General features: G+C 42.5%; 32 non-coding genes across 32 annotated transcripts; 19 read left to right on the top strand and 13 right to left on the bottom strand.

Moving 5' to 3' along the window:
* The first annotated feature begins 4171 nt into the window (after nucleotides 1-4171).
* trnam-cau (transfer RNA methionine (anticodon CAU)) lies at nucleotides 4172-4245 on the top strand. Its single transcript has one exon. It is a non-coding gene; the product is annotated as a tRNA-Met (tRNA).
* Nucleotides 4246-5035: 790 nt separating this feature from the next.
* On the bottom strand, nucleotides 5036-5118 carry trnal-cag (transfer RNA leucine (anticodon CAG)). Its single transcript has one exon. It is a non-coding gene; the product is annotated as a tRNA-Leu (tRNA).
* Nucleotides 5119-5213: 95 nt separating this feature from the next.
* Nucleotides 5214-5287, top strand: trnam-cau (transfer RNA methionine (anticodon CAU)). The gene has a single exon. It is a non-coding gene; the product is annotated as a tRNA-Met (tRNA).
* A 1343-nt stretch (nucleotides 5288-6630) lies between these two features.
* trnal-caa (transfer RNA leucine (anticodon CAA)) lies at nucleotides 6631-6713 on the bottom strand. The gene has a single exon. It is a non-coding gene; the product is annotated as a tRNA-Leu (tRNA).
* A 95-nt stretch (nucleotides 6714-6808) lies between these two features.
* trnam-cau (transfer RNA methionine (anticodon CAU)) lies at nucleotides 6809-6882 on the top strand. Its single transcript has one exon. It is a non-coding gene; the product is annotated as a tRNA-Met (tRNA).
* Nucleotides 6883-8006: 1124 nt separating this feature from the next.
* On the bottom strand, nucleotides 8007-8089 carry trnal-caa (transfer RNA leucine (anticodon CAA)). The gene has a single exon. It is a non-coding gene; the product is annotated as a tRNA-Leu (tRNA).
* A 959-nt stretch (nucleotides 8090-9048) lies between these two features.
* Nucleotides 9049-9131, bottom strand: trnal-cag (transfer RNA leucine (anticodon CAG)). Its single transcript has one exon. It is a non-coding gene; the product is annotated as a tRNA-Leu (tRNA).
* A 95-nt stretch (nucleotides 9132-9226) lies between these two features.
* On the top strand, nucleotides 9227-9300 carry trnam-cau (transfer RNA methionine (anticodon CAU)). Its single transcript has one exon. It is a non-coding gene; the product is annotated as a tRNA-Met (tRNA).
* Nucleotides 9301-10090: 790 nt separating this feature from the next.
* On the bottom strand, nucleotides 10091-10173 carry trnal-cag (transfer RNA leucine (anticodon CAG)). Its single transcript has one exon. It is a non-coding gene; the product is annotated as a tRNA-Leu (tRNA).
* A 95-nt stretch (nucleotides 10174-10268) lies between these two features.
* Nucleotides 10269-10342, top strand: trnam-cau (transfer RNA methionine (anticodon CAU)). Its single transcript has one exon. It is a non-coding gene; the product is annotated as a tRNA-Met (tRNA).
* Nucleotides 10343-11235: 893 nt separating this feature from the next.
* On the top strand, nucleotides 11236-11309 carry trnam-cau (transfer RNA methionine (anticodon CAU)). The gene has a single exon. It is a non-coding gene; the product is annotated as a tRNA-Met (tRNA).
* A 964-nt stretch (nucleotides 11310-12273) lies between these two features.
* On the top strand, nucleotides 12274-12347 carry trnam-cau (transfer RNA methionine (anticodon CAU)). Its single transcript has one exon. It is a non-coding gene; the product is annotated as a tRNA-Met (tRNA).
* Nucleotides 12348-13315: 968 nt separating this feature from the next.
* Nucleotides 13316-13389, top strand: trnam-cau (transfer RNA methionine (anticodon CAU)). The gene has a single exon. It is a non-coding gene; the product is annotated as a tRNA-Met (tRNA).
* A 967-nt stretch (nucleotides 13390-14356) lies between these two features.
* On the top strand, nucleotides 14357-14430 carry trnam-cau (transfer RNA methionine (anticodon CAU)). Its single transcript has one exon. It is a non-coding gene; the product is annotated as a tRNA-Met (tRNA).
* A 1344-nt stretch (nucleotides 14431-15774) lies between these two features.
* Nucleotides 15775-15857, bottom strand: trnal-cag (transfer RNA leucine (anticodon CAG)). The gene has a single exon. It is a non-coding gene; the product is annotated as a tRNA-Leu (tRNA).
* A 95-nt stretch (nucleotides 15858-15952) lies between these two features.
* On the top strand, nucleotides 15953-16026 carry trnam-cau (transfer RNA methionine (anticodon CAU)). The gene has a single exon. It is a non-coding gene; the product is annotated as a tRNA-Met (tRNA).
* A 789-nt stretch (nucleotides 16027-16815) lies between these two features.
* On the bottom strand, nucleotides 16816-16898 carry trnal-cag (transfer RNA leucine (anticodon CAG)). Its single transcript has one exon. It is a non-coding gene; the product is annotated as a tRNA-Leu (tRNA).
* Nucleotides 16899-16993: 95 nt separating this feature from the next.
* trnam-cau (transfer RNA methionine (anticodon CAU)) lies at nucleotides 16994-17067 on the top strand. The gene has a single exon. It is a non-coding gene; the product is annotated as a tRNA-Met (tRNA).
* A 2384-nt stretch (nucleotides 17068-19451) lies between these two features.
* trnal-cag (transfer RNA leucine (anticodon CAG)) lies at nucleotides 19452-19534 on the bottom strand. The gene has a single exon. It is a non-coding gene; the product is annotated as a tRNA-Leu (tRNA).
* A 95-nt stretch (nucleotides 19535-19629) lies between these two features.
* trnam-cau (transfer RNA methionine (anticodon CAU)) lies at nucleotides 19630-19703 on the top strand. The gene has a single exon. It is a non-coding gene; the product is annotated as a tRNA-Met (tRNA).
* Nucleotides 19704-20671: 968 nt separating this feature from the next.
* On the top strand, nucleotides 20672-20745 carry trnam-cau (transfer RNA methionine (anticodon CAU)). Its single transcript has one exon. It is a non-coding gene; the product is annotated as a tRNA-Met (tRNA).
* A 790-nt stretch (nucleotides 20746-21535) lies between these two features.
* trnal-cag (transfer RNA leucine (anticodon CAG)) lies at nucleotides 21536-21618 on the bottom strand. Its single transcript has one exon. It is a non-coding gene; the product is annotated as a tRNA-Leu (tRNA).
* Nucleotides 21619-21706: 88 nt separating this feature from the next.
* Nucleotides 21707-21780, top strand: trnam-cau (transfer RNA methionine (anticodon CAU)). The gene has a single exon. It is a non-coding gene; the product is annotated as a tRNA-Met (tRNA).
* A 790-nt stretch (nucleotides 21781-22570) lies between these two features.
* Nucleotides 22571-22653, bottom strand: trnal-cag (transfer RNA leucine (anticodon CAG)). The gene has a single exon. It is a non-coding gene; the product is annotated as a tRNA-Leu (tRNA).
* Nucleotides 22654-22748: 95 nt separating this feature from the next.
* Nucleotides 22749-22822, top strand: trnam-cau (transfer RNA methionine (anticodon CAU)). The gene has a single exon. It is a non-coding gene; the product is annotated as a tRNA-Met (tRNA).
* Nucleotides 22823-23790: 968 nt separating this feature from the next.
* Nucleotides 23791-23864, top strand: trnam-cau (transfer RNA methionine (anticodon CAU)). Its single transcript has one exon. It is a non-coding gene; the product is annotated as a tRNA-Met (tRNA).
* A 790-nt stretch (nucleotides 23865-24654) lies between these two features.
* Nucleotides 24655-24737, bottom strand: trnal-cag (transfer RNA leucine (anticodon CAG)). The gene has a single exon. It is a non-coding gene; the product is annotated as a tRNA-Leu (tRNA).
* A 95-nt stretch (nucleotides 24738-24832) lies between these two features.
* Nucleotides 24833-24906, top strand: trnam-cau (transfer RNA methionine (anticodon CAU)). Its single transcript has one exon. It is a non-coding gene; the product is annotated as a tRNA-Met (tRNA).
* A 790-nt stretch (nucleotides 24907-25696) lies between these two features.
* On the bottom strand, nucleotides 25697-25779 carry trnal-cag (transfer RNA leucine (anticodon CAG)). Its single transcript has one exon. It is a non-coding gene; the product is annotated as a tRNA-Leu (tRNA).
* Nucleotides 25780-25867: 88 nt separating this feature from the next.
* trnam-cau (transfer RNA methionine (anticodon CAU)) lies at nucleotides 25868-25941 on the top strand. The gene has a single exon. It is a non-coding gene; the product is annotated as a tRNA-Met (tRNA).
* A 790-nt stretch (nucleotides 25942-26731) lies between these two features.
* On the bottom strand, nucleotides 26732-26814 carry trnal-cag (transfer RNA leucine (anticodon CAG)). The gene has a single exon. It is a non-coding gene; the product is annotated as a tRNA-Leu (tRNA).
* A 95-nt stretch (nucleotides 26815-26909) lies between these two features.
* trnam-cau (transfer RNA methionine (anticodon CAU)) lies at nucleotides 26910-26983 on the top strand. The gene has a single exon. It is a non-coding gene; the product is annotated as a tRNA-Met (tRNA).
* The last annotated feature ends 961 nt before the right edge of the window (nucleotides 26984-27944 follow it).

A 27944-nucleotide genomic window follows, 5' to 3' on the forward strand; every position in this document is an offset into this window, starting at 1 on the left:
AACTGTTTATAACTGTTTACTTATTTAAAGTCAAGAGTTTTGTTTAATTATTATTACAACATAAATTTGCTACATTCCTGTAGAACCGCAGCCGCTGCACAAACGACAAAAACTGATGAAGGAAGATTGTCAGCCGATTGCATCAGAAAATGAAAATGAAGAAGCTCGTCTTTAGTCTGCTAAATTATTGTGTAATGTAAAAGAACACTAAAATTACTTAAGTTTGAAACCAAGTTCGAACATTTCAAGGTTTAAATAAAGTGTCGGGACAGTTTTTTTAATTTAAAACAGGGTTGCATCGGGTTTAGAGTTTATTTCTTTTGCGATGCAAAATAAGAAACACTAGGCTAATCTTATTCTTGCGACATTTTAAATTTGTATTGCCAAAGAAATGACAGCTATATTAAACAATTAAAACAGTAGGCCTACAAAACGAAAATTGTCCAAAGCAACATAATTAAATTAAAACATGCGTTTTTCTTTGCCTCTCTCGCGCTGAATCTCTTTTTAACAAGTTTATTTAGTCTCCCTCGCTCTCCATATGAAAGAGGAACATTAACACCTATGCCTATTGTCCTGCGCGCTCGATACAGCACTGAACTGTCCCTCCAACCCCCCACCGGCTATCGGAGTCTGAGGCTGACTTAACACAAAGAGAAGTCGCAATTCACACTTAAATCGCTATTCTAGACAGTGTTGATAATGAAGGAATTAAATGATTTAGTTACATGTAGCCTAGTGATATTTCTATCATAAAAGTTTATTACTAAATATTTCATTATTTCAGTAATTGATGAAATAAAACTGGTTTGGGCCAGCTTTTTCCAAGCAAAACTAAATATAATCTGAAAAAAACGCATGTTAATTTGTTTTCATGAACAAAATGTTCAACTCAATATTAAAGTCTACATGGATCTTTGGATCCTTTCAACCAGGCATGCAATTTGTGAATTAAGTTTTTTATTTTTTATTTTTTTATTCAAATAAATATCGAACCACGGTGCTTTGTGGTAATGCTGCTAAATTAAATAACATGTATTGAATAATTATGAACTTAAATGAAACAATATCGCAACATTTCGACAAATACATTATTTGATCTGTTTTTACATTTTAATTCAGGGCGATTTAGCCTGCTACATTTAATTAGAGCGAGATTTTCACCCTTGTCATTTTCTCATTGGGAAGCGCTTACAGGCTACATGTTTGAGTACATCCTCTGTACCTCTCGTTTTCATATGGATTACATAATCAGATAACATTTATTAGCCAGAATATTTAGACATTTAAAGGCTTTAGACAGAGCCGATTTCTTATAGTGACTGAGCTGAAGTGGCTTCGGTTCATTTTTGTGACGCGCAGTTCCCGGAGACAGAGACGACAGATAAACTGTTTTTGTCGTTAGCAAAAGTTCGAATAAAACCCGACTTTAGAAAAATGCATAGGGCCACTCGGCGTGGTCTGCCAAAACACTTAATTATAAACTTCAATATTTCATTCAAAATAATCTCAACACGCTTTGTAAAATTTTGAAAAGCCGTGCATGCATTAAGGCCACTTGAACTAATGAACAACTGAAACGCTGGTTTTGATTTTATTGTTTGTCGTTGTTTAAACGTGCTTGTTGCATATCTCTATTTTATATTTGATATGGTCTATTGGTGAAGTAGCCTATTGCATTGATTACTGTGGAGGGAGGGGTGTGGGGATTCAAATAATTCAGCAGAAGCAGGGATGTTTAGACCAGAAGGAAATCCCCGTCCCCTCTGGCAAATCACACTTTACTTAAAACCATGTTTTTAAAAACTCTAGGTTGTAGGGAATCAAAATAATAATAATAATAATAGGCCTAATAAAAAAAAAATATATATATATAGGCTATATATGTAAAATTACTTTTTTTACAGAACTGCTTTTGAAATTACGATTGGTAGCCTCGTACGATTGGTACAGATGCAGTGTCGTTGTGTTCGATACTATTGTTCCTAGTGTAAAATGGAAATGCATGGTAATTTTATTTTATAAATATAACCAAAAAACTGTATGGCGTAACAGAGTTTTAGAGCTAGACAAATCTCTCTGCATTAATAAATATAAAATTTGCAGTAGACCATGTTTGATCGGGATTTGAACCCGTGTCATCTTGATGATGAACCGTAAGTTCTACCGCTCGGCTATTAATTTCCTCACTGAGAAATGCCCAAACGTTTGTTTCTCACATGAGCGAGAAAACGTTTTGTCGTTAGCCTGTGTGAGTGTAGGCCTACTTTAGCCTACCTACATGAATAAAAGTAGACCTTTTACAGTTTTAAAAGATGATATCTTATCTGTATGACCAACAATTACGCAGTAAGTTCTTTTAGCTGTTATGAGAAAAATAAATCCAAATGAACGCGCCGCCGCGTTTGTCAAACTCTAATTCAACATGCCAGAATAAAGCCAGATTTTAGAATAATGCATAGCCACTCGGCGTGGTGTGCCAAAATACCCTAATTATAAACTTCAATATTTCATTCAAAACCATCTCAAAACGCTTTGTGACATTTTAAAAAGCCGTGAATGTATTAAGGCCACTGGAACCAGGATCGTAACTGAAACGCGCTGCATGTCTCAATACAGGAGCGCTGGTTCAGATTGTATTGTTTGTTGTTTAAACGTGCATGTTGCATATTTAAAAATATTTGTTTAAAAATAAATGTTTGTTGTAGGCTTATTTGTAAATTACCATAACTTGTAGAATTTCATCCTTACTGTTGTTAATTGACATTAGCCCCACTTACGTTTTGATAAATGTCCCTTTGCGCCACCTGGCGGTCATTTCGCGAGCGACTTTGAAATGCGACTGGTTTATTTTTATTGTATTGGTCTACTTTAAAAAATAATACTTTATAAGACATTTATGGGAAAAGACTATTTTCTTTTCAAGATGTTTCCAACTGTAACTTTGAACCAATTCTGTAGAATGGCCCATATAGCATTTGACCAGGATTTGTTTCCAGGTATGACTAAAAATGTGCTTCTGGCTTTCATTTATATTTTGATTGTTTGTATATATATATATATATATATGTGTGTGTTTGTGTGTGTGTGTGTGTGTGTATATATATATATATATATATATATATACACATGTAGGTTATATATATATACAAGAAAGAATGCAATGACAAAATATATATATATATATATATATATATATATATATATATATATACATGTAGGCTATATATATATATACAAGAAAGAATGCAATGACAATATATATATATATATATATATATATATATATATATATATATATATATATATATTGTCCTTACATTCTTTCTTGTGTGACACCCCTGAATGAAAGGCTCATTATTATGCAGGGTCACTGTCTGAGAACCACTTAATTATTCATGATAGGGGTTGGGCCGTTCCGCCCATCCGCATATTGCCTTGGCAAACAAAAAAATGTTTTTCACAATTTAAAACAATCTATTGTTTTATGTGAATGATTAGGAAGGATGATTTTCAGATCATTTTGAAGCAAAAACTCTAGGCAACAACGTACATTAGTCAAAAGTCTTGTGGACTCATATTTAGTATGTTTTTTGTGTCCTTATTTCAAAAACTTTATTTTTTAGTTTTTTCAATAACCACGCATAAACAATATTCTCTCAAAAATACAAACATGTACATACATGTTGCTCACACATTATGGTAGACCTGTTTGTGCTAAATAGAGTTTAATTTCACCTGTGCCATTAATATGTTTATAAGCAACTGAAAAAAGCACAAATGTCAGAGCATGTCAAAACATCCAAAGGGCCCCAAAAACACTCTGGTCCCCAGAGGGTTAAAGTCCATGTAATGCAGGTCAGTGTTACTGTAATGTTTGGTTAACTCTAGCATGAACTGAAATGCAGTGCTTTGTCAACATGAATGCATTTCTGGGTAAACTTGCCAGAGGGTTAAAGACTCTAGCTTGAGCCCGCAGCCAAAGGTTAGGTTTGTCAGAAGTGGGATTCAAACCCACGCCTCCAGGGGAGACTGCGACCTGAACGCAGCTCCTTAGACCGCTCGGCCATCCTGACGTGATGGCTGAGGGTGAGCAGTACTTTTGCAGCTGCACCGAATGGCAGATGATCTGGAAGCTAGTGCTGCACCGCTCACCCTAGCCACAGCACATGCCTCGTTGGCGCAGTTAGGCAGCGCGTCAGTCTCATAATCTGAAGGTCGTGAGTTCGAGCCTCACACGGGGCAGAGTGGTGCTTTTTGATACACGGGAGAGTGTAAATGAAAGAGCTGCTTTCTGCATTCCCTTTTGTGCGTTTGTCCAGTCCTACATATGCAATGTAATTGAGGTCCAGTGTTTTTGTAGGACTAATGTTGAACAAATGCAGTAATAGTATTACTCTCATATTCATGTAATATGCGTCAGTGTTGTTACAATGTTTTGTTGAGGCTAATATAATTCTTTCGTTCCAATGACATGTCTTGTCAATGCTAATGTAATGTTTTGCATGACATTCCTTGAATCTTATGCCATGACACTCCACCCCATGCCCCCAAAACCCATGACATTCAATTCCAAGAAATTTCCAAGAATCCTTGCCATGAAACTCTACTGCATCCCCAAAACTTCAGACCATGACATCACAGTCAGACTCCAAGAATCACATCGCATACTCCCCCTAAAAAGAAAAAAAAAGAAGACATGAACAGCCTTTCATAAACAAGTTCTTCTTCCGGTAAACATCAGAACGTGGTATTCTTTGAAATTCTGTTGGATCCCATTCTATAAACATGTCCAATTTCATGAAATGTCACGACTTGAAATTCCAAGAAAACTGCACGAAAATGCCACCGAATCCCATACATTGCACTAAAGTGTTACTTTAAAGTCCATGTAATGCAGGTCAGTGTTACTGTAATGTTTGGTTAACTCTAGCATGAACTGAAATGCAGTGCTTTGTCAACATGAATGCATTTCTGGGTAAACTTGCCAGAGGGTTAAAGACTCTAGCTTGAGCCCGCAGCCAAAGGTTAGGTTTGTCAGAAGTGGGATTCGAACCCACGCCTCCAGGGGAGACTGCGACCTGAACGCAGCGCCTTAGACCGCTCGGCCATCCTGACGTGATGGCTGAGGGTGAGCAGTACTTTTGGAGCTTCACCGAATGGCAGATGATCTGGAAGCTAGTGCTGCACCGCTCACCCTAGCCACAGCACATGCCTCGTTGGCGCAGTTAGGCAGCGCGTCAGTCTCATAATCTGAAGGTCGTGAGTTCGAGCCTCACATGGGGCACAGTGGTGCTTTTTGATACACGGGAGAGTGTAAATGAAAGATCTGCTTTCTGCATTCCCTTTTGTGCGTTTGTCCAGTCCTACATATGCAATGTAATTGAGGTCCAGTGTTTTTGTAGGACTAATGTTGAACAAATGCAGTAATAGCATTACTCTCATATTCATGTAATATGCGTCAGTGTTGTTACAATGTTTTGGTGAGGCTAATATAATTCTTTCGTTCCAATGACATGTCTTGTCAATGCTAATGCAATGTTTTGCATGACATTCCTTGAATCTTATGCCATGACACTCCACCCCATGCCCCCAAAACCCATGACATTCAATTCCAAGAAATTTCCAAGAATCCTTGCCATGAAACTCTACTGCATCCCCAAAACTTCAGACCATGACATCACAGTCAGACTCCAAGAATCACATCGCATACTCCCCCTAAAAAGAAAAAAAAAGAAGACATGAACAGCCTTTCATAAACAAGTTCTTCTTCCGGTAAACATCAGAACATGGTATTCTTTGAAATTCTGTTGGATCCCATTCTATAAACATGTCCAATTTCATGAAATGTCACGACTTGAAATTCCAAGAAAACTGCACGAAAATGCCACCGAATCCCATACATCGCACTAAAGTGTTACTTTAAAGTCCATGTAATGCAGGTCAGTGTTACTGTAATGTTTGGTTAACTCTAGCATGAACTGAAATGCAGTGCTTTGTCAACATGAATGCATTTCTGGGTAAACTTGCCAGAGGGTTAAAGACTCTAGCTTGAGCCCGCAGCCAAAGGTTAGGTTTGTCAGAAGTGGGATTCGAACCCACGCCTCCAGGGGAGACTGCGACCTGAACGCAGCGCCTTAGACCGCTCAAAACCCATGACATTCAATTCCAAGAAATTTCCAAGAATCCTTGCCATGAAACTCTACTGCATCCCCAAAACTTCAGACCATGACATCACAGTCAGACTCCAAGAATCACATCGCATACTCCCCCTAAAAAGAAAAAAAAAGAAGACATGAACAGCCTTTCATAAACAAGTTCTTCTTCCGGTAAACATCAGAACGTGGTATTCTTTGAAATTCTGTTGGATCCCATTCTATAAACATGTCCAATTTCATGAAATGTCACGACTCGAAATTCCAAGAAACTGCACGAAAATGCCACCGAATCCCATGCATTGCACTAAAGTGTTACTTTAAAGTCCATGTAATGCAGGTCAGTGTTACTGTAATGTTTGGTTAACTCTAGCATGAACTGAAATGCAGTGCTTTGTCAACATGAATGCATTTTTGGGTAAACTTGCCAGAGGGTTAAAGACTCTAGCTTGAGCCCGCAGCCAAAGGTTAGGTTTGTCAGAAGTGGGATTCGAACCCACGCCTCCAGGGGAGACTGCGACTTGAACGCAGCGCCTTAGACCGCTCGGCCATCCTGACGTGATGGCTGAGGGTGAGCAGTACTTTTGGAGCTGCACCGAATGGCAGATGATCTGGAAGCTAGTGCTGCACCGCTCACCCTAGCCTCAGCACATGCCTCGTTGGCGCAGTTAGGCAGCGCGTCAGTCTCATAATCTGAAGGTCGTGAGTTCGAGCCTCACATGGGGCAGAGTGGTGCTTTTTGATACACGGGAGAGTGTAAATGAAAGATCTGCTTTCTGCATTCCCTTTTGTGCGTTTGTCCAGTCCTACATATGCAATGTAATTGAGGTCCTGTAATTGAGGGAGACTGCGACCTGAACGCAGCGCCTTAGACCGCTCGGCCATCCTGACGTGATGGCTGAGGGTGAGCAGTACTTTTGGAGCTGCACCGAATGGCAGATGATCTGGAAGCTAGTGCTGCAACGCTCACCCTAGCCTCAGCACATACCTCGTTGGCGCAGTTAGGCAGCGCGTCAGTCTCATAATCTGAAGGTCGTGAGTTCGAGCCTCACATGGGGCAGAGTGGTGCTTTTTGATACACGGGAGAGTGTAAATGAAAGATCTGCTTTCTGCATTCCCTTTTGTGCGTTTGTCCAGTCCTACATATGCAATGTAATTGAGGTCCAGTGTTTTTGTAGGACTAATGTTGAAAAAATGCAGTAATAGTATTACTCTCATATTCATGTAATATGCGTCAGTGTTGTTACAATGTTTTGGTGAGGCTAATATAATTCTTTCGTTCCAATGACATGTCTTGTCAATGCTAATGCAATGTTTTGCATGACATTCCTTGAATCTTATGCCATGACACTCCACCCCATGCCCCCAAAACCCATGACATTCAATTCCAAGAAATTTCCAAGAATCCTTGCCATGAAACTCTACTGCATCCCCAAAACTTCAGACCATGACATCACAGTCAGACTCCAAGAATCACATCGCATACTCCCCCTAAAAAGAAAAAAAAAAGAAGACATGAACAGCCTTTCATAAACAAGTTCTTCTTCCGGTAAACATCAGAACGTGGTATTCTTTGAAATTCTGTTGGATCCCATTCTATAAACATGTCCAATTTCATGAAATGTCACGACTTGAAATTCCAAGAAAACTGCACGAAAATGCCACCGAATCCCATACATCGCACTAAAGTGTTACTTTAAAGTCCATGTAATGCAGGTCAGTGTTACTGTAATGTTTGGTTAACTCTAGCATGAACTGAAATGCAGTGCTTTGTCAACATGAATGCATTTCTGGGTAAACTTGCCAGAGGGTTAAAGACTCTAGCTTGAGCCCGCAGCCAAAGGTTAGGTTTGTCAGAAGTGGGATTCGAACCCACGCCTCCAGGGGAGACTGCGACTTGAACGCAGCACCTTAGACCGCTCGGCCATCCTGACGTGATGGCTGAGGGTGAGCAGTACTTTTGCAGCTGCACCGAATGGCAGATGATCTGGAAGCTAGTGCTGCACCGCTCACCCTAGCCACAGCACATGCCTCGTTGCCGCAGTTAGGCAGCACGTCAGTCTCATAATCTGAAGGTCGTGAGTTCGAGCCTCACACGGGGCAGAGTGGTGCTTTTTGATACACGGGAGAGTGTAAATGAAAGATCTGCTTTCTGCATTCCCTTTTGTGCGTTTGTCCAGTCCTACATATGCAATGTAATTGAGGTCCAGTGTTTTTGTAGGACTAATGTTGAACAAATGCAGTAATAGTATTACTCTCATATTCATGTAATATGCGTCAGTGTTGTTACAATGTTTTGTTGAGGCTAATATTATTCTTTCGTTCCAATGACATGTCTTGTCAATGCTAATGTAATGTTTTGCATGACATTCCTTGAATCTTATGCCATGACACTCCACCCCATGCCCCCAAAACCCATGACATTCAATTCCAAGAAATTTCCAAGAATCCTTGCCATGAAACTCTACTGCATCCCCAAAACTTCAGACCATGACATCACAGTCAGACTCCAAGAATCACATCGCATACTCCCCCTAAAAAGAAAAAAAAAGAAGACATGAACAGCCTTTCATAAACAAGTTCTTCTTCCGGTAAACATCAGAACGTGGTATTCTTTGAAATTCTGTTGGATCCCATTCTATAAACATGTCCAATTTCATGAAATGTCACGACTTGAAATTCCAAGAAAACTGCACGAAAATGCCACCGAATCCCATACATCGCACTAAAGTGTTACTTTAAAGTCCATGTAATGCAGGTCAGTGTTACTGTAATGTTTGGTTAACTCTAGCATGAACTGAAATGCAGTGCTTTGTCAACATGAATGCATTTCTGGGTAAACTTGCCAGAGGGTTAAAGACTCTAGCTTGAGCCCGCAGCCAAAGGTTAGGTTTGTCAGAAGTGGGATTCGAACCCACGCCTCCAGGGGAGACTGCGACCTGAACGCAGCGCCTTAGACCGCTCGGCCATCCTGACGTGATGGCTGAGGGTGAGCAGTACTTTTGGAGCTGCACCGAATGGCAGATGATCTGGAAGCTAGTGCTGCACCGCTCACCCTAGCCACAGCACATGCCTCGTTGGCGCAGTTAGGCAGCGCGTCAGTCTCATAATCTGAAGGTCGTGAGTTCGAGCCTCACATGGGGCACAGTGGTGCTTTTTGATACACGGGAGAGTGTAAATGAAAGATCTGCTTTCTGCATTCCCTTTTGTGCGTTTGTCCAGTCCTACATATGCAATGTAATTGAGGTCCAGTGTTTTTGTAGGACTAATGTTGAACAAATGCTGTAATAGTATTACTCTCATATTCATGTAATATGCGTCAGTGTTGTTACAATGTTTTGGTGAGGCTAATATAATTCTTTCGTTCCAATGACATGTCTTGTCAATGCTAATGCAATGTTTTGCATGACATTCCTTGAATCTTATGCCATGACACTCCACCCCATGCCCCCAAAACCCATGACATTCAATTCCAAGAAATTTCCAAGAATCCTTGCCATGAAACTCTACTGCATCCCCAAAACTTCAGACCATGACATCACAGTCAGACTCCAAGAATCACATCGCATACTCCCCCTAAAAAGAAAAATAAAGAAGACATGAACAGCCTTTCATAAACAAGTTCTTCTTCCGGTAAACATCAGAACATGGTATTCTTTGAAATTCTGTTGGATCCCATTCTATAAACATGTCCAATTTCATGAAATGTCACGACTTGAAATTCCAAGAAAACTGCACGAAAATGCCACCGAATCCCATACATGGCACTAAAGTGTTACTTTAAAGTCCATGTAATGCAGGTCAGTGTTACTGTAATGTTTGGTTAACTCTAGCATGAACTGAAATGCAGTGCTTTGTCAACATGAATGCATTTCTGGGTAAACTTGCCAGAGGGTTAAAGACTCTAGCTTGAGCCCGCAGCCAAAGGTTAGGTTTGTCAGAAGTGGGATTCGAACCCACGCCTCCAGGGGAGACTGCGACCTGAACGCAGCGCCTTAGACCGCTCGGCCATCCTGACGTGATGGCTGAGGGTGAGCAGTACTTTTGCAGCTGCACCGAATGGCAGATGATCTGGAAGCTAGTGCTGCACCGCTCACCCTAGCCACAGCACATGCCTCGTTGGCGCAGTTAGGCAGCGCGTCAGTCTCATAATCTGAAGGTCGTGAGTTCGAGCCTCACACGGGGCAGAGTGGTGCTTTTTGATACACGGGAGAGTGTAAATGAAAGAGCTGCTTTCTGCATTCCCTTTTGTGCGTTTGTCCAGTCCTTCATATGCAATGTAATTGAGGTCCAGTGTTTTTGTAGGACTAATGTTGAACAAATGCAGTAATAGTATTACTCTCATATTCATGTAATATGCGTCAGTGTTGTTACAATGTTTTGTTGAGGCTAATATAATTCTTTCGTTCCAATGACATGTCTTGTCAATGCTAATGCAATGTTTTGCATGACATTCCTTGAATCTTATGCCATGACACTCCACCCCATGCCCCCAAAACCCATGACATTCAATTCCAAGAAATTTCCAAGAATCCTTGCCATGAAACTCTACTGCATCCCCAAAACTTCAGACCATGACATCACAGTCAGACTCCAAGAATCACATGGCATACTCCCCCTAAAAAGAAAAAAAAAGAAGACATGAACAGCCTTTCATAAACAAGTTCTTCTTCCGGTAAACATCAGAACGTGGTATTCTTTGAAATTCTGTTGGATCCCATTCTATAAACATGTCCAATTTCATGAAATGTCACGACTTGAAATTCCAAGAAAACTGCACGAAAATGCCACCGAATCCCATACATCGCACTAAAGTGTTACTTTAAAGTCCATGTAATGCAGGTCAGTGTTACTGTAATGTTTGGTTAACTCTAGCATGAACTGAAATGCAGTGCTTTGTCAACATGAATGCATTTCTGGGTAAACTTGCCAGAGGGTTAAAGACTCTAGCTTGAGCCCGCAGCCAAAGGTTAGGTTTGTCAGAAGTGGGATTCGAACCCAAGCCTCCAGGGGAGATTGCGACCTGAACGCAGCGCCTTAGACCGCTCGGCGTGCACCGCTCACCCTAGCCACAGCACATGCCTCGTTGGCGCAGTTAGGCAGCGCGTCAGTCTCATAATCTGAAGGTCGTGAGTTCGAGCCTCACACGGGGCAGAGTGGTGCTTTTTGATACACGGGAGAGTGTAAATGAAAGAGCTGCTTTCTGCATTCCCTTTTGTGCGTTTGTCCAGTCCTTCATATGCAATGTAATTGAGGTCCAGTGTTTTTGTAGGACTAATGTTGAACAAATGCAGTAATAGTCTTACTCTCATATTCATGTAATATGCGTCAGTGTTGTTACAATGTTTTGTTGAGGCTAATATAATTCTTTCGTTCCAATGACATGTCTTGTCAATGCTAATGCAATGTTTTGCATGACATTCCTTGAATCTTATGCCATGACACTCCACCCCATGCCCCCAAAACCCATGACATTCAATTCCAAGAAATTTCCAAGAATCCTTGCCATGAAACTCTACTGCATCCCCAAAACTTCAGACCATGACATCACAGTCAGACTCCAAGAATCACATCGCATACTCCCCCTAAAAAGAAAAAAAAGAAGACATGAACAGCCTTTCATAAACAAGTTCTTCTTCCGGTAAACATCAGAACGTGGTATTCTTTGAAATTCTGTTGGATCCCATTCTATAAACATGTCCAATTTCATGAAATGTCACGACTTGAAATTCCAAGAAAACTGCACGAAAATGCCACCGAATCCCATACATGGCACTAAAGTGTTACTTTAAAGTCCATGTAATGCAGGTCAGTGTTACTGTAATGTTTGGTTAACTCTAGCATGAACTGAAATGCAGTGCTTTGTCAACATGAATGCATTTCTGGGTAAACTTGCCAGAGGGTTAAAGACTCTAGCTTGAGCCCGCAGCCAAAGGTTAGGTTTGTCAGAAGTGGGATTCGAACCCACGCCTCGAGGGGAGACTGCGACCTGAACGCAGCGCCTTAGACCGCTCGGCCATCCTGACGTGGCTGAGGGTGAGCAGTACTTTTGCAGCTGCACCGAATGGCAGATGATCTGGAAGCTAGTGCTGCACCGCTCACCCTAGCCACAGCACATGCCTCGTTGGCGCAGTTAGGCAGCGCGTCAGTCTCATAATCTGAAGGTCGTGAGTTCGAGCCTCACACGGGGCAGAGTGGTGCTTTTTGATACACGGGAGAGTGTAAATGAAAGAGCTGCTTTCTGCATTCCCTTTTGTGCGTTTGTCCAGTCCTACATATGCAATGTAATTGAGGTCCAGTGTTTTTGTAGGACTAATGTTGAACAAATGCAGTAATAGTATTACTCTCATATTCATGTCATATGTGTCAGTGTTGTTACAATGTTTTGTTGAGGCTAATATAATTCTTTCGTTCCAATGACATGTCTTGTCAATGCTAATGTAATGTTTTGCATGACATTCCTTGAATCTTATGCCATGACACTCCACCCCATGCCCCCAAAACCCATGACATTCAATTCCAAGAAATTTCCAAGAATCCTTGCCATGAAACTCTACTGCATCCCCAAAACTTCAGACCATGACATCACAGTCAGACTCCAAGAATCACATCGCATACTCCCCCTAAAAAGAAAAAAAAAGAAGACATGAACAGCCTTTCATAAACAAGTTCTTCTTCCGGTAAACATCAGAACGTGGTATTCTTTGAAATTCTGTTGGATCCCATTCTATAAACATGTCCAATTTCATGAAATGTCACGACTTGAAATTCCAAGAAAACTGCACGAAAATGCCACCGAATCCCATACATTGCACTAAAGTGTTACTTTAAAGTCCATGTAATGCAGGTCAGTGTTACTGTAATGTTTGGTTAACTCTAGCATGAACTGAAATGCAGTGCTTTGTCAACATGAATGCATTTCTGGGTAAACTTGCCAGAGGGTTAAAGACTCTAGCTTGAGCCCGCAGCCAAAGGTTAGGTTTGTCAGAAGTGGGATTTGAACCCACGCCTCCAGGGGAGACTGCGACCTGAACGCAGCGCCTTAGACCGCTCGGCCATCCTGACGTGATGGCTGAGGGTGAGCAGTACTTTTGGAGCTGCACCGAATGGCAGATGATCTGGAAGCTAGTGCTGCACCGCTCACCCTAGCCACAGCACATGCCTCGTTGGCGCAGTTAGGCAGCGCGTCAGTCTCATAATCTGAAGGTCGTGAGTTCGAGCCTCACATGGGGCACAGTGGTGCTTTTTGATACACGGGAGAGTGTAAATGAAAGATCTGCTTTCTGCATTCCCTTTTGTGCGTTTGTCCAGTCCTACATATGCAATGTAATTGAGGTCCAGTGTTTTTGTAGGACTAATGTTGAACAAATGCAGTAATAGTATTACTCTCATATTCATGTAATATGCGTCAGTGTTGTTACAATGTTTTGGTGAGGCTAATATAATTCTTTCGTTCCAATGACATGTCTTGTCAATGCTAATGCAATGTTTTGCATGACATTCCTTGAATCTTATGCCATGACACTCCACCCCATGCCCCCAAAACCCATGACATTCAATTCCAAGAAATTTCCAAGAATCCTTGCCATGAAACTCTACTGCATCCCCAAAACTTCAGACCATGACATCACAGTCAGACTCCAAGAATCACATGGCATACTCCCCCTAAAAAGAAAAAAAAGAAGACATGAACAGCCTTTCATAAACAAGTTCTTCTTCCGGTAAACATCAGAACATGGTATTCTTTGAAATTCTGTTGGATCCCATTCTATAAACATGTCCAATTTCATGAAATGTCACGACTTGAAATTCCAAGAAAACTGCACGAAAATGCCACCGAATCCCATACATCGCACTAAAGTGTTACTTTAAAGTCCATGTAATGCAGGTCAGTGTTACTGTAATGTTTGGTTAACTCTAGCATGAACTGAAATGCAGTGCTTTGTCAACATGAATGCATTTCTGGGTAAACTTGCCAGAGGGTTAAAGACTCTAGCTTGAGCCCGCAGCCAAAGGTTAGGTTTGTCAGAAGTGGGATTCGAACCCACGCCTCCAGGGGAGACTGCGACCTGAACGTAGCGCCTTAGACCGCTCGGCCATCCTGACGTGATGGCTGAGGGTGAGCAGTACTTTTGCAGCTGCACCGAATGGCAGATGATCTGGAAGCTAGTGCTGCACCGCTCACCCTAGCCACAGCACATGCCTCGTTGGCGCAGTTAGGCAGCGCGTCAGTCTCATAATCTGAAGGTCGTGAGTTCGAGCCTCACACGGGGCAGAGTGGTGCTTTTTGATACACGGGAGAGTGTAAATGAAAGAGCTGCTTTCTGCATTCCCTTTTGTGCGTTTGTCCAGTCCTACATATGCAATGTAATTGAGGTCCAGTGTTTTTGTAGGACTAATGTTGAACAAATGCAGTAATAGTATTACTCTCATATTCATGTAATATGCGTCAGTGTTGTTACAATGTTTTGTTGAGGCTAATATAATTCTTTCGTTCCAATGACATGTCTTGTCAATGCTAATGTAATGTTTTGCATGACATTCCTTGAATCTTATTCCATGACACTCCACCCCATGCCCCCAAAACCCATGACATTCAATTCCAAGAAATTTCCAAGAATCCTTGCCATGAAACTCTACTGCATCCCCAAAACTTCAGACCATGACATCACAGTCAGACTCCAAGAATCACATCGCATACTCCCCCTAAAAAGAAAAAAAAAGAAGACATGAACAGCCTTTCATAAACAAGTTCTTCTTCCAGTAAACATCAGAACGTGGTATTCTTTGAAATTCTGTTGGATCCCATTCTATAAACATGTCCAATTTCATGAAATGTCACGACTTGAAATTCCAAGAAAACTGCACGAAAATGCCACCGAATCCCATACATTGCACTAAAGTGTTACTTTAAAGTCCATGTAATGCAGGTCAGTGTTACTGTAATGTTTGGTTAACTCTAGCATGAACTGAAATGCAGTGCTTTGTCAACATGAATGCATTTCTGGGTAAACTTGCCAGAGGGTTAAAGACTCTAGCTTGAGCCCGCAGCCAAAGGTTAGGTTTGTCAGAAGTGGGATTCGAACCCACGCCTCCAGGGGAGACTGCGACCTGAACGCAGCGCCTTAGACCGCTCAAAACCCATGACATTCAATTCCAAGAAATTTCCAAGAATCCTTGCCATGAAACTCTACTGCATCCCCAAAACTTCAGACCATGACATCACAGTCAGACTCCAAGAATCACATCGCATACTCCCCCTAAAAAGAAAAAAAAAGAAGACATGAACAGCCTTTCATAAACAAGTTCTTCTTCCGGTAAACATCAGAACGTGGTATTCTTTGAAATTCTGTTGGATCCCATTCTATAAACATGTCCAATTTCATGAAATGTCACGACTTGAAATTCCAAGAAAACTGCACGAAAATGCCACCGAATCCCATACATTGCACTAAAGTGTTACTTTAAAGTCCATGTAATGCAGGTCAGTGTTACTGTAATGTTTGGTTAACTCTAGCATGAACTGAAATGCAGTGCTTTGTCAACATGAATGCATTTCTGGGTAAACTTGCCAGAGGGTTAAAGACTCTAGCTTGAGCCCGCAGCCAAAGGTTAGGTTTGTCAGAAGTGGGATTCGAACCCACGCCTCCAGGGGAGACTGCGACCTGAACGCAGCGCCTTAGACCGCTCGGCCATCCTGACGTGATGGCTGAGGGTGAGCAGTACTTTTGGAGCTGCACCGAATGGCAGATGATCTGGAAGCTAGTGCTGCACCGCTCACCCTAGCCACAGCACATGCCTCGTTGGCGCAGTTAGGCAGCGCGTCAGTCTCATAATCTGAAGGTCGTGAGTTCGAGCCTCACATGGGGCACAGTGGTGCTTTTTGATACACGGGAGAGTGTAAATGAAAGATCTGCTTTCTGCATTCCCTTTTGTGCGTTTGTCCAGTCCTACATATGCAATGTAATTGAGGTCCAGTGTTTTTGTAGGACTAATGTTGAACAAATGCTGTAATAGTATTACTCTCATATTCATGTAATATGCGTCAGTGTTGTTACAATGTTTTGGTGAGGCTAATATAATTCTTTCGTTCCAATGACATGTCTTGTCAATGCTAATGCAATGTTTTGCATGACATTCCTTGAATCTTATGCCATGACACTCCACCCCATGCCCCCAAAACCCATGACATTCAATTCCAAGAAATTTCCAAGAATCCTTGCCATGAAACTCTACTGCATCCCCAAAACTTCAGACCATGACATCACAGTCAGACTCCAAGAATCACATCGCATACTCCCCCTAAAAAGAAAAAAAAGAAGACATGAACAGCCTTTCATAAACAAGTTCTTCTTCCGGTAAACATCAGAACGTGGTATTCTTTGAAATTCTGTTGGATCCCATTCTATAAACATGTCCAATTTCATGAAATGTCACGACTTGAAATTCCAAGAAAACTGCACGAAAATGCCACCGAATCCCATACATCGCACTAAAGTGTTACTTTAAAGTCCATGTAATGCAGGTCAGTGTTACTGTAATGTTTGGTTAACTCTAGCATGAACTGAAATGCAGTGCTTTGTCAACATGAATGCATTTCTGGGTAAACTTGCCAGAGGGTTAAAGACTCTAGCTTGAGCCCGCAGCCAAAGGTTAGGTTTGTCAGAAGTGGGATTCGAACCCACGCCTCCAGGGGAGACTGCGACCTGAACGCAGCGCCTTAGACCGCTCGGCCATCCTGACGTGATGGCTGAGGGTGAGCAGTACTTTTGCAGCTGCACCGAATGGCAGATGATCTGGAAGCTAGTGCTGCACCGCTCACCCTAGCCACAGCACATGCCTCGTTGGCGCAGTTAGGCAGCGCGTCAGTCTCATAATCTGAAGGTCGTGAGTTCGAGCCTCACACGGGGCAGAGTGGTGCTTTTTGATACACGGGAGAGTGTAAATGAAAGAGCTGTTTTCTGCATTCCCTTTTGTGCGTTTGTCCAGTCCTACATATGCAATGTAATTGAGGTCCAGTGTTTTTGTAGGACTAATGTTGAACAAATGCAGTAATAGTATTACTCTCATATTCATGTAATATGCGTCAGTGTTGTTACAATGTTTTGTTGAGGCTAATATAATTCTTTCGTTCCAATGACGTCTTGTCAATGCTAATGTAATGTTTTGCATGACATTCCTTGAATCTTATGCCATGACACTCCACCCCATGCCCCCAAAACCCATGACATTCAATTCCAAGAAATTTCCAAGAATCCTTGCCATGAAACTCTACTGCATCCCCAAAACTTCAGACCATGACATCACAGTCAGACTCCAAGAATCACATCGCATACTCCCCCTAAAAAGAAAAAAAAAGAAGACATGAACAGCCTTTCATAAACAAGTTCTTCTTCCAGTAAACATCAGAACGTGGTATTCTTTGAAATTCTGTTGGATCCCATTCTATAAACATGTCCAATTTCATGAAATGTCACGACTTGAAATTCCAAGAAAACTGCACGAAAATGCCACCGAATCCCATACATTGCACTAAAGTGTTACTTTAAAGTCCATGTAATGCAGGTCAGTGTTACTGTAATGTTTGGTTAACTCTAGCATGAACTGAAATGCAGTGCTTTGTCAACATGAATGCATTTCTGGGTAAACTTGCCAGAGGGTTAAAGACTCTAGCTTGAGCCCGCAGCCAAAGGTTAGGTTTGTCAGAAGTGGGATTCGAACCCACGCCTCCAGGGGAGACTGCGACCTGAACACAACGCCTTAGACCGCTCGGCCATCCTGACGTGATGGCTGAGGGTGAGCAGTACTTTTGGAGCTGCACCGAATGGCAGATGATCTGGAAGCTAGTGCTGCACCGCTCACCCTAGCCACAGCACATGCCTCATTGGCGCAGTTAGGCAGCGCGTCAGTCTCATAATCTGAAGGTCGTGAGTTCGAGCCTCACATGGGGCACAGTGGTGCTTTTTGATACACGGGAGAGTGTAAATGAAAGATCTGCTTTCTGCATTCCCTTTTGTGCGTTTGTCCAGTCCTACATATGCAATGTAATTGAGGTCCAGTGTTTTTGTAGGACTAATGTTGAACAAATGCAGTAATAGTATTACTCTCATATTCATGTAATATGCGTCAGTGTTGTTACAATGTTTTGGTGAGGCTAATATAATTCTTTCGTTCCAATGACATGTCTTGTCAAGGCTAATGCAATGTTTTGCATGACATTCCTTGAATCTTATGCCATGACACTCCACCCCATGCCCCCAAAACCCATGACATTCAATTCCAAGAAATTTCCAAGAATCCTTGCCATGAAACTCTACTGCATCCCCAAAACTTCAGACCATGACATCACAGTCAGACTCCAAGAATCACATCGCATACTCCCCCTAAAAATAAAAAAAAAGAAGACATGAACAGCCTTTCATAAACAAGTTCTTCTTCCGGTAAACATCAGAACATGGTATTCTTTGAAATTCTGTTGGATCCCATTCTATAAACATGTCCAATTTCATGAAATGTCACGACTTGAAATTCCAAGAAAACTGCACGAAAATGCCACCGAATCCCATACATCGCACTAAAGTGTTACTTTAAAGTCCATGTAATGCAGGTCAGTGTTACTGTAATGTTTGGTTAACTCTAGCATGAACTGAAATGCAGTGCTTTGTCAACATGAATGCATTTCTGGGTAAACTTGCCAGAGGGTTAAAGACTCTAGCTTGAGCCCGCAGCCAAAGGTTAGGTTTGTCAGAAGTGGGATTCGAACCCACGCCTCCAGGGGAGACTGCGACCTGAACGCAGCGCCTTAGACCGCTCAAAACCCATGACATTCAATTCCAAGAAATTTCCAAGAATCCTTGCCATGAAACTCTACTGCATCCCCAAAACTTCAGACCATGACATCACAGTCAGACTCCAAGAATCACATCGCATACTCCCCCTAAAAAGAAAAAAAAAGAAGACATGAACAGCCTTTCATAAACAAGTTATTCTTCCGGTAAACATCAGAACATGGTATTCTTTGAAATTCTGTTGGATCCCATTCTATAAACATGTCCAATTTCATGAAATGTCACGACTTGAAATTCCAAGAAAACTGCACGAAAATGCCACCGAATCCCATACATCGCACTAAAGTGTTACTTTAAAGTCCATGTAATGCAGGTCAGTGTTACTGTAATGTTTGGTTAACTCTAGCATGAACTGAAATGCAGTGCTTTGTCAACATGAATGCATTTCTGGGTAAACTTGCCAGAGGGTTAAAGACTCTAGCTTGAGCCCGCAGCCAAAGGTTAGGTTTGTCAGAAGTGGGATTCGAACCCACGCCTCCAGGGGAGACTGCGACCTGAACGCAGCGCCTTAGACCGCTCGGCCATCCTGACGTGATGGCTGAGGGTGAGCAGTACTTTTGGAGCTGCACCGAATGGCAGATGATCTGGAAGCTAGTGCTGCACCGCTCCCCCTAGCCACAGAACATGCCTCGTTGGCGCAGTTAGGCAGCGCGTCAGTCTCATAATCTGAAGGTCGTGAGTTCGAGCCTCACACGGGGCAGAGTGGTGCTTTTTGATACACGGGAGAGTGTAAATGAAAGATCTGCTTTCTGCATTCCCTTTTGTGCGTTTGTCCAGTCCTACATATGCAATGTAATTGAGGTCCAGTGTTTTTGTAGGACTAATGTTGAACAAATGCAGTAATAGTATTACTCTCATATTCATGTAATATGCGTCAGTGTTGTTACAATGTTTTGGTGAGGCTAATATAATTCTTTCGTTCCAATGACATGTCTTGTCAATGCTAATGCAATGTTTTGCATGACATTCCTTGAATCTTATGCCATGACACTCCACCCCATGCCCCCAAAACCCATGACATTCAATTCCAAGAAATTTCCAAGAATCCTTGCCATGAAGCTCTACTGCATCCCCAAAACTTCAGACCATGACATCACAGTCAGACTCCAAGAATCACATCGCATACTCCCCCTAAAAAGAAAAAAAAAGAAGACATGAACAGCCTTTCATAAACAAGTTCTTCTTCCGGTAAACATCAGAACGTGGTATTCTTTGAAATTCTGTTGGATCCCATTCTATAAACATGTCCAATTTCATGAAATGTCACGACTTGAAATTCCAAGAAAACTGCACGAAAATGCCACCGAATCCCATACATCGCACTAAAGTGTTACTTTAAAGTCCATGTAATGCAGGTCAGTGTTACTGTAATGTTTGGTTAACTCTAGCATGAACTGAAATGCAGTGCTTTGTCAACATGAATGCATTTCTGGGTAAACTTGCCAGAGGGTTAAAGACTCTAGCTTGAGCCCGCAGCCAAAGGTTAGGTTTGTCAGAAGTGGGATTCGAACCCACGCCTGCAGGGGAGACTGCGACCTGAACGCAGCGCCTTAGACCGCTCGGCCATCCTGACGTGATGGCTGAGGGTGAGCAGTACTTTTGCAGCTGCACCGAATGGCAGATGATCTGGAAGCTAGTGCTGCACCGCTCACCCTAGCCACAGCACATGCCTCGTTGGCGCAGTTAGGCAGCGCGTCAGTCTCATAATCTGAAGGTCGTGAGTTCGAGCCTCACACGGGGCAGAGTGGTGCTTTTTGATACACGGGAGAGTGTAAATGAAAGAGCTGCTTTCTGCATTCCCTTTTGTGCGTTTGTCCAGTCCTACATATGCAATGTAATTGAGGTCCAGTGTTTTTGTAGGACTAATGTTGAACAAATGCAGTAATAGTATTACTCTCATATTCATGTAATATGCGTCAGTGTTGTTACAATGTTTTGTTGAGGCTAATATAATTCTTTCGTTCCAATGACATGTCTTGTCAATGCTAATGTAATGTTTTGCATGACATTCCTTGAATCTTATGCCATGACACTCCACCCCATGCCCCCAAAACCCATGACATTCAATTCCAAGAAATTTCCAAGAATCCTTGCCATGAAACTCTACTGCATCCCCAAAACTTCAGACCATGACATCACAGTCAGACTCCAAGAATCACATGGCATACTCCCCCTAAAAAGAAAAAAAAAGAAGACATGAACAGCCTTTCATAAACAAGTTCTTCTTCCGGTAAACATCAAAACGTGGTATTCTTTGAAATTCTGTTGGATCCCATTCTATAAACATGTCCAATTTCATGAAATGTCACGACTTGAAATTCCAAGAAAACTGCACGAAAATGCCACCGAATCCCATACATCGCACTAAAGTGTTACTTTAAAGTCCATGTAATGCAGGTCAGTGTTACTGTAATGTTTGGTTAACTCTAGCATGAACTGAAATGCAGTGCTTTGTCAACATGAATGCATTTCTGGGTAAACTTGCCAGAGGGTTAAAGACTCTAGCTTGAGCCCGCAGCCAAAGGTTAGGTTTGTCAGAAGTGGGATTCGAACCCACGCCTCCAGGGGAGACTGCGACCTGAACGCAGCGCCTTAGACCGCTCGGCCATCCTGACGTGATGTTGAGCAGTACTTTTGGAGCTGCACCGAATGGCAGATGATCTGGAAGCTAGTGCTGCACCGCTCACCCTAGCCACAGCACATGCCTCGTTGGCGCAGTTAGGCAGCGCGTCAGTCTCATAATCTGAAGGTCGTGAGTTCGAGCCTCACACGGGGCAGAGTGGTGCTTTTTGATACACGGAAGAGTGTAAATGAAAGAGCTGCTTTTTGCATTCCCTTTTGTGCGTTTGTCCAGTCCTACATATGCAATGTAATTGAGGTCCAGTGTTTTTGTAGGACTAATGTTGAACAAATGCAGTAATAGTATTACTCTCATATTCATGTAATATGCGTCAGTGTTGTTACAATGTTTTGGTGAGGCTAATATAATTCTTTCGTTCCAATGACATGTCTTGTCAATGCTAATGTAATGTTTTGCATGACATTCCTTGAATCTTATGCCATGACACTCCACCCCATGCCCCCAAAACCCATGACATTCAATTCCAAGAAATTTCCAAGAATCCTTGCCATGAAACTCTACTGCATCCCCAAAACTTCAGACCATGACATCACAGTCAGACTCCAAGAATCACATCGCATACTCCCCCTAAAAAGAAAAAAAAAGAAGACATGAACAGCCTTTCATAAACAAGTTCTTCTTCCGGTAAACATCAGAACGTGGTATTCTTTGAAATTCTGTTGGATCCCATTCTATAAACATGTCTAATTTCATGAAATGTCACGACTTGAAATTCCAAGAAAACTGCACGAAAATGCCACCGAATCCCATACATCGCACTAAAGTGTTACTTTAAAGTCCATGTAATGCAGGTCAGTGTTACTGTAATGTTTGGTTAACTCTAGCATGAACTGAAATGCAGTGCTTTGTCAACATGAATGCATTTCTGGGTAAACTTGCCAGAGGGTTAAAGACTCTAGCTTGAGCCCGCAGCCAAAGGTTAGGTTTGTCAGAAGTGGGATTCGAACCCACGCCTCCAGGGGAGACTGCGACCTGAACGCAGCGCCTTAGACCGCTCGGCCATCCTGACGTGATGGCTGAGGGTGAGCAGTACTTTTGGAGCTGCACCGAATGGCAGATGATCTGGAAGCTAGTGGTGCACCGCTCACCCTAGCCACAGCACATGCCTCGTTGGCGCAGTTAGGCAGCGCGTCAGTCTCATAATCTGAAGGTCGTGAGTTCGAGCCTCACACGGGGCAGAGTGGTGCTTTTTGATACACGGGAGAGTGTAAATGAAAGATCTGCTTTCTGCATTCCCTTTTGTGCGTTTGTCCAGTCCTACATATGCAATGTAATTGAGGTCCAGTGTTTTTGTAGGACTAATGTTGAACAAATGCAGTAATAGTATTACTCTCATATTCATGTAATATGCGTCAGTGTTGTTACAATGTTTTGTTGAGGCTAATATAATTCTTTCGTTCCAATGGCATGTCTTGTCAATGCTAATGTAATGTTTTGCATGACATTCCTTGAATCTTATGCCATGACACTCCACCCCATGCCCCCAAAACCCATGACATTCAATTCCAAGAAATTTCCAAGAATCCTTGCCATGAAACTCTACTGCATCCCCAAAACTTCAGACCATGACATCACAGTCAGACTCCAAGAATCACATGGCATACTCCCCCTAAAAAGAAAAAAAAAGAAGACATGAACAGCCTTTCATAAACAAGTTCTTCTTCCGGTAAACATCAGAACGTGGTATTCTTTGAAATTCTGTTGGATCCCATTCTATAAACATGTCCAATTTCATGAAATGTCACGACTTGAAATTCCAAGAAAACTGCACGAAAATGCCACCGAATCCCATACATCGCACTAAAGTGTTACTTTAAAGTCCATGTAATGCAGGTCAGTGTTACTGTAATGTTTGGTTAACTCTAGCATGAACTGAAATGCAGTGCTTTGTCAACATGAATGCATTTCTGGGTAAACTTGCCAGAGGGTTAAAGACTCTAGCTTGAGCCCGCAGCCAAAGGTTAGGTTTGTCAGAAGTGGGATTCGAACCCACGAACCCAGGGGAGACTGCGACCTGAACGCAGCGCCTTAGACCGCTCGGCCATCCTGACGTGATGGCTGAGGGTGAGCAGTACTTTTGGAGCTGCACCGAATGGCAGATGATCTGGAAGCTAGTGCTGCACCGCTCACCCTAGCCACAGCACATGCCTCGTTGGCGCAGTTAGGCAGCGCGTCAGTCTCATAATCTGAAGGTCGTGAGTTCGAGCCTCACACGGGGCAGAGTGGTGCTTTATGATACACGGGAGAGTGTAAATGAAAGATCTGCTTTCTGCATTCCCTTTTGTGCGTTTGTCCAGTCCTACATATGCAATGTAATTGAGGTCCAGTGTTTTTGTAGGACTAATGTTGAACAAATGCAGTAATAGTATTACTCTCATATTCATGTAATATGCGTCAGTGTTGTTACAATGTTTTGTTGAGGCTAATATAATTCTTTCGTTCCAATGACATGTCTTGTCAATGCTAATGTAATGTTTTGCATGACATTCCTTGAATCTTATGCCATGACACTCCACCCCATGCCCCCAAAACCCATGACATTCAATTCCAAGAAATTTCCAAGAATCCTTGCCATGAAACTCTACTGCATCCCCAAAACTTCAGACCATGACATCACAGTCAGACTCCAAGAATCACATCGCATACTCCCCCTAAAAAGAAAAAAAAAGAAGACATGAACAGCCTTTCATAAACAAGTTCTTCTTCCGGTAAACATCAGAACGTGGTATTCTTTGAAATTCTGTTGGATCCCATTCTATAAACATGTCCAATTTCATGAAATGTCACGACTTGAAATTCCAAGAAAACTGCACGAAAATGCCACCGAATCCCATACATCGCACTAAAGTGTTACTTTAAAGTCCATGTAATGCAGGTCAGTGTTACTGTAATGTTTGGTTAACTCTAGCATGAACTGAAATGCAGTGCTTTGTCAACATGAATGCATTTCTGGGTAAACTTGCCAGAGGGTTAAAGACTCTAGCTTGAGCCCGCAGCCAAAGGTTAGGTTTGTCAGAAGTGGGATTCGAACCCACGCCTCCAGGGGAGACTGCGACCTGAACGCAGCGCCTTAGACCGCTCGGCCATCCTGACGTGATGGCAGAGGGTGAGCAGTACTTTTGGAGCTGCACCGAATGGCAGATGATCTGGAAGCTAGTGCTGCACCGCTCACCCTAGCCACAGCACATGCCTCGTTGGCGCAGTTAGGCAGCGCGTCAGTCTCATAATCTGAAGGTCGTGAGTTCGAGCCTCACACGGGGCAGAGTGGTGCTTTTTGATACACGGGAGAGTGTAAATGAAAGAGCTGCTTTCTGCATTCCCTTTTGTGCGTTTGTCCAGTCCTTCATATGCAATGTAATTGAGGTCCAGTGTTTTTGTAGGACTAATGTTGAACAAATGCAGTAATAGTATTACTCTCATATTCATGTAATATGCGTCAGTGTTGTTACAATGTTTTGTTGAGGCTAATATAATTCTTTCGTTCCAATGACATGTCTTGTCAATGCTAATGTAATGTTTTGCATGACATTCCTTGAATCTTATGCCATGACACTCCACCCCATGCCCCCAAAACCCATGACATTCAATTCCAAGAAATTTCCAAGAATCCTTGCCATGAAACTCTACTGCATCCCCAAAACTTCAGACCATGACATCACAGTCAGACTCCAAGAATCACATCGCATACTCCCCCTAAAAAGAAAAAAAAAGAAGACATGAACAGCCTTTCATAAACAAGTTCTTCTTCCGGTAAACATCAGAACGTGGTATTCTTTGAAATTCTGTTGGATCCCATTCTATAAACATGTCCAATTTCATGAAATGTCACGACTTGAAATTCCAAGAAAACTGCACGAAAATGCCACCGAATCCCATACATCGCACTAAAGTGTTACTTTAAAGTCCATGTAATGCAGGTCAGTGTTACTGTAATGTTTGGTTAACTCTAGCATGAACTGAAATGCAGTGCTTTGTCAACATGAATGCATTTCTGGGTAAACTTGCCAGAGGGTTAAAGACTCTAGCTTGAGCCCGCAGCCAAAGGTTAGGTTTGTCAGAAGTGGGATTCGAACCCACGCCTCCAGGGGAGACTGCGACCTGAACGCAGCGCCTTAGACCGCTCGGCCATCCTGACGTGATGTTGAGCAGTACTTTTGGAGCTGCACCGAATGGCAGATGATCTGGAAGCTAGTGCTGCACCGCTCACCCTAGCCACAGCACATGCCTCGTTGGCGCAGTTAGGCAGCGCGTCAGTCTCATAATCTGAAGGTCGTGAGTTCGAGCCTCACACGGGGCAGAGTGGTTCTTTTTGATACACGGAAGAGTGTAAATGAAAGAGCTGCTTTTTGCATTCCCTTTTGTGCGTTTGTCCAGTCCTACATATGCAATGTAATTGATGTCCAGTGTTTTTGTAGGACTAATGTTGAACAAATGCAGTAATAGTATTACTCTCATATTCATGTAATATGCGTCAGTGTTGTTACAATGTTTTGGTGAGGCTAATATAATTCTTTCGTTCCAATGACATGTCTTGTCAATGCTAATGTAATGTTTTGCATGACATTCCTTGAATCTTATGCCATGACACTCCACCCCATGCCCCCAAAACCCATGACATTCAATTCCAAGAAATTTCCAAGAATCCTTGCCATGAAACTCTACTGCATCCCCAAAACTTCAGACCATGACATCACAGTCAGACTCCAAGAATCACATCGCATACTCCCCCTAAAAAGAAAAAAAAAGAAGACATGAACAGCCTTTCATAAACAAGTTCTTCTTCCGGTAAACATCAGAACGTGGTATTCTTTGAAATTCTGTTGGATCCCATTCTATAAACATGTCTAATTTCATGAAATGTCACGACTTGAAATTCCAAGAAAACTGCACGAAAATGCCACCGAATCCCATACATCGCACTAAAGTGTTACTTTAAAGTCCATGTAATGGAGGTCAGTGTTACTGTAATGTTTGGTTAACTCTAGCATGAACTGAAATGCAGTGCTTTGTCAACATGAATGCATTTCTGGGTAAACTTGCCAGAGGGTTAAAGACTCTAGCTTGAGCCCGCAGCCAAAGGTTAGGTTTGTCAGAAGTGGGATTCGAACCCACGCCTCCAGGGGAGACTGCGACCTGAACGCAGCGCCTTAGACCGCTCGGCCATCCTGACGTGATGGCTGAGGGTGAGCAGTACTTTTGGAGCTGCACCGAATGGCAGATGATCTGGAAGCTAGTGGTGCACCGCTCACCCTAGCCACAGCACATGCCTCGTTGGCGCAGTTAGGCAGCGCGTCAGTCTCATAATCTGAAGGTCGTGAGTTCGAGCCTCACACGGGGCAGAGTGGTGCTTTTTGATACACGGGAGAGTGTAAATGAAAGATCTGCTTTCTGCATTCCCTTTTGTGCGTTTGTCCAGTCCTACATATGCAATGTAATTGAGGTCCAGTGTTTTTGTAGGACTAATGTTGAACAAATGCAGTAATAGTATTACTCTCATATTCATGTAATATGCGTCAGTGTTGTTACAATGTTTTGTTGAGGCTAATATAATTCTTTCGTTCCAATGGCATGTCTTTTCAATGCTAATGTAATGTTTTGCATGACATTCCTTGAATCTTATGCCATGACACTCCACCCCATGCCCCCAAAACCCATGACATTCAATTCCAAGAAATTTCCAAGAATCCTTGCCATGAAACTCTACTGCATCCCCAAAACTTCAGACCATGACATCACAGTCAGACTCCAAGAATCACATGGCATACTCCCCCTAAAAAGAAAAAAAAAGAAGACATGAACAGCCTTTCATAAACAAGTTCTTCTTCCGGTAAACATCAGAACGTGGTATTCTTTGAAATTCTGTTGGATCCCATTCTATAAACATGTCCAATTTCATGAAATGTCACGACTTGAAATTCCAAGAAAACTGCACGAAAATGCCACCGAATCCCATACATCGCACTAAAGTGTTACTTTAAAGTCCATGTAATGCAGGTCAGTGTTACTGTAATGTTTGGTTAACTCTAGCATGAACTGAAATGCAGTGCTTTGTCAACATGAATGCATTTCTGGGTAAACTTGCCAGAGGGTTAAAGACTCTAGCTTGAGCCCGCAGCCAAAGGTTAGGTTTGTCAGAAGTGGGATTCGAACCCACGAACCCAGGGGAGACTGCGACCTGAACGCAGCGCCTTAGACCGCTCGGCCATCCTGACGTGATGGCTGAGGGTGAGCAGTACTTTTGGAGCTGCACCGAATGGCAGATGATCTGGAAGCTAGTGCTGCACCGCTCACCCTAGCCAC

Source organism: Rhinichthys klamathensis, unplaced genomic scaffold, assembly GCF_029890125.1.
Source record: "Rhinichthys klamathensis goyatoka isolate OS25496 unplaced genomic scaffold, OSU_Roscu_1.1 h1tg000176l_1, whole genome shotgun sequence".
In the NCBI taxonomy this organism is placed as follows: Eukaryota; Metazoa; Chordata; class Actinopteri; order Cypriniformes; family Leuciscidae; genus Rhinichthys; species Rhinichthys klamathensis.